This window comes from Rhipicephalus microplus, chromosome 6 (genome assembly GCF_043290135.1).
Source record: "Rhipicephalus microplus isolate Deutch F79 chromosome 6, USDA_Rmic, whole genome shotgun sequence".
Taxonomy (NCBI): domain Eukaryota; kingdom Metazoa; phylum Arthropoda; class Arachnida; order Ixodida; family Ixodidae; genus Rhipicephalus; species Rhipicephalus microplus.
The window spans coordinates 59,632,154-59,635,667 of NC_134705.1; the positions used below are offsets into that span (position 1 = coordinate 59,632,154).

General features: G+C 45.0%; 1 long non-coding RNA gene across 1 annotated transcript; it reads right to left on the reverse strand.

Moving 5' to 3' along the window:
- Nucleotides 1-490: 490 nt before the first annotated feature.
- LOC142765271 (uncharacterized) lies at nt 491-2,170 on the reverse strand. The gene is made up of 2 exons (XR_012884131.1): nt 1,639-2,170; nt 491-1,076 (listed from the first exon to the last, which is right to left on the reverse strand). It is a non-coding gene; the product is annotated as an uncharacterized LOC142765271 (long non-coding RNA).
- Nucleotides 2,171-3,514: the final 1,344 nt, after the last annotated feature.

Sequence of the window (3,514 nt, forward strand, 5' to 3'; positions counted from 1 at the left end):
GCCGACATTTCGCATTGCTGTACCGCACTTCTCTCTAGATAAGTGGTAAAAAATACATACGAACGATGGCGCCTATTCACTAAGTAAATATTGGTGCACCTATACACATTTGGTGAGAAAACAAAGCTTTTTTTGTTGTTTTGGTGGTTTTCACGCATAGACGCGAATAACTTCCCGTGATCGTAGCTGCACGTAGTAATGAAAGCCTTGAGAAATTTTACTATGTTGGTGCACAAGTGCGCAGGGACAAGTAAGACTTGTAAGCTGGTTATATGCATTGTCACATATAAGGTTGAAGGATAAATATGCACAGAACATATTTTGCTTGTGCATGTAGCTTACAGTGTATGCTCTATGCCCACACGTGCAACAGCCCACAGCAATTGTCGGCAATTACTTTTCCAGTACTTAGAGACTACCTGTTAGGAAATTGTCTACATTTTTCATTGGAGAGCTTTTGCCATGTCTTAGAAAGTACAGTGCACGCATAATGATTTTGTCATTTATTTATTCGCTGCTTCTGTGAGAATGGCCAAAGATATGTCACCACGAGGGCTTCGTCAGAACCTACAGTGCAACAAAATTTCGTTGTTTTGTACCTCTTAAATTTCCTGTTTTGTTGCCAATTACTATTGAACATTGGTGCAGCCAAGAAGCTGCCACCATAAGGCTATATGGTTGATTCATTAGAGTACCAATTGGTATCGCTTTGCTACCCATTGATCCGTCTTACAAAAGCCGATTGGTCGCGTTCCAACACGTCCAGTCGGTTCAACTGTGGGCTAAATTACGATTGGAAATTTTCTAATTGTTTTCAATTGGAGTCAATGGTTTTCTTTTTCTTTTTTACAAGGTGTGCTTTTTATGGCTCGCTCAGTACGAGCTCGGGGTGCGTGTAAGAGGGGGTTCACTCATGCGTAAGTTTGCCGGGTTACGGCTGTAGAGCCAGCACATCAACGCGAATGCACGCAAACAAGCATAACCTTTTCTGCACTGTATTTCTTCTTTGACGGCAGTCGCCTTGAAAGGGTCGGCACCGTAGGTATGTCCCAAGATTTTTCCGAGGTCAGCGAAGCCTGCGATGGCAGTGAATGAAAAGGAAGCATTAGCTTGATCTTTTTCTATGCAATATTTATTCAGCGCGGAGAAAGCTTCTTTACGCAACTGGTCCGAGATTTAAATGAGATGCTGATACTTTTCACAACACCTTTCGAGCACATGTATCTGTTGGATAGAGCATGTTTGCTAAATAGTTGCTCTTGCGTCGCTGTCTAGATATAAACCATCTATTGCAGCAGTTACCTTTAAGCAAAGAGGTCAAATTAATTTCGTCGAAGGTCTTAGCTTTAACTGCGCCTTACGCTGCATTCGGGCTACCTTGCTAGCCAATAAAAGAAGGTGAATGCCAGCATAAGATATTAGTTAACAAAAAAGGGGGGGCAGCGCATAAAAATGGTAAACAAAGACAAACGTCTGTTATTAGAACAACGGTTAACGCACCTGATTAGCCATTCAAGAGCCCTATGAATGCTGACTCTGTAAACCCGAGCTAGAATTAGGAACGACGCACGAGCTGTGGCGCAGCGCTGCTTGAAAAGTGACACAATGAAGCAGTGCAAGTCTAACTAGCGCGTTTACCCTGCTTGCGGCTTCCTCCGAGAGCGAAGGCTTTCGGTGTTTTTTGTCTTGACCGCTCGTCTTGTCATTAGACAAGCGGGACTTTGATGATGGCCTGGAGGATCTTGAGGACAAGCTGGGTGTCTTCGTGCGCTCGGTCGTGGCGTGCGCTGGGACACTGTAGATTAAGCTGCTTTTCCTTGAACTCTCAGCCATGGCGTGTCACTGTCCGTTGCAGGTCAGACTGGATTCTGAGGAACTCGAGCTTTCGGCCACGGATCCTGAACAGCGAAGGGTGCGTGCCACACGGAGCGTGCTTCTGCTTCCTTCGATTCTTCTTCTTCTTCAGCTTCATTTTTGGGCAAAGCTGAGCCACACAGAAACGATAACTGTATTGTTTTACTTGCGAATAACGGTCACATTTTCACCACAGGCAATCAAGCTGATGTAATAAAACGCTAAAATATATAATAACTTGGTGAACACAGTAAAAACACATCGTTGGAATCAGTTTCAAAGAATGCCGCTGTGAAAAGGTATTTATGCGATTCTAAGAACTTCAAAAATTTCTACAGATCCTAGACCTTGTGTGAGTATGTCTCATTCCAATCAGTCGGCGTGTAGTTATCTATGCTGCATTTTTTCGTTTTGATACAAGAGTCACCAGGTGGACTGGCGTGTTTTTGTAAGTGTAGCAGTTGTTTGCGTGCCATGGGATTACTAGGAATGTCGAATGCGCTGATATCAAAAGGGTAACCTATGACTAGACATAACGTATTGCGTGGTCAAAACTGCATTACGGGCGGCGCAAAGGGGCGTTTCGTAGAGCAAATAACCAATCGAAGTGTTAAGCGGTGCGTTGTGTTGCCCGTGGAGGAGATTTCGTTTCTGCGCGTACAAGCACGATTGGACAGGCGCAGGAAAGAAACGCTGGAATCGTTTTTACCGCAAAAGCTGTTATGAGATCTCAACACGGGTCACGCGCGGCGCCGCAGTTGTTCGCCGCCGCTGGTGTCCGTAACAGCTATCACACGAAATAAGAAAAAAAAAACGGAAGGCTTGCGCGGAAGGCGCAGCACAGCTACAGCGAAAGCTAGACGAGCGGCCTTTCAGAGCCTTTTATAAACGTTCATTGGGTTTAGCCTTTTCTAAACGCACATTAGTATAAATCAAGTGTGCTGCAAGCACAGTTGCTTCATATTTACTACGGCATTTAAAATAAAAAGTTTTGGGTAGTAGGCCGGCCCTCGCTATGCTATTTAATGTCATTCTTCTGAAAAGCGTGGTATGCGCTAAGCACTCGCAAGGAATTTCGTGTCAATCGTTCATGCAGTGGCGGACGACGATGTGACCCGAAATGGGTCGGCGCCACAGTTATTAGGTGGACAAAAAGTAGCTTTTGTAATGGGTTGGAGCATTGGACGGCCCACTCATTACGCTGTTCGCATTGTGCGACGACCGGTTGTCCTTTCGCTGCTTTTAAACACTTTATAAGTCGTAATAACGCGATTCCTTACCCGATATCAAGCCTGCCTAAGGCAAGTTTGCTAACAAGTCCTAACTATACACAGAAAAATGTGAAAAGTCTTGATATGCAAGGCAATAAAGAAAAAAAAACAGCGTGGCTCAGTGGTGCAATACTGGGCTGGCACGCAGTGGGCCCGCCTTCAAGTCCCACTGTGTCATTGATATTAGGTTTATTTTTTCGATTTCGTGCGATGAGGTTACAGACACCGGTGGCGGTGCCGGCAGCGGTGGTTGTGGCGGACAACTACCGTGCCACGCGTGACCCGAGATTTGATCTCTTAACAGCTTCCACTGTGAAAACTCAGTAAAGAAAAATTAGCCCTACTATCTGAGAACGAAAAACCTGCCCAATGAAAATTGTGGGGAAATG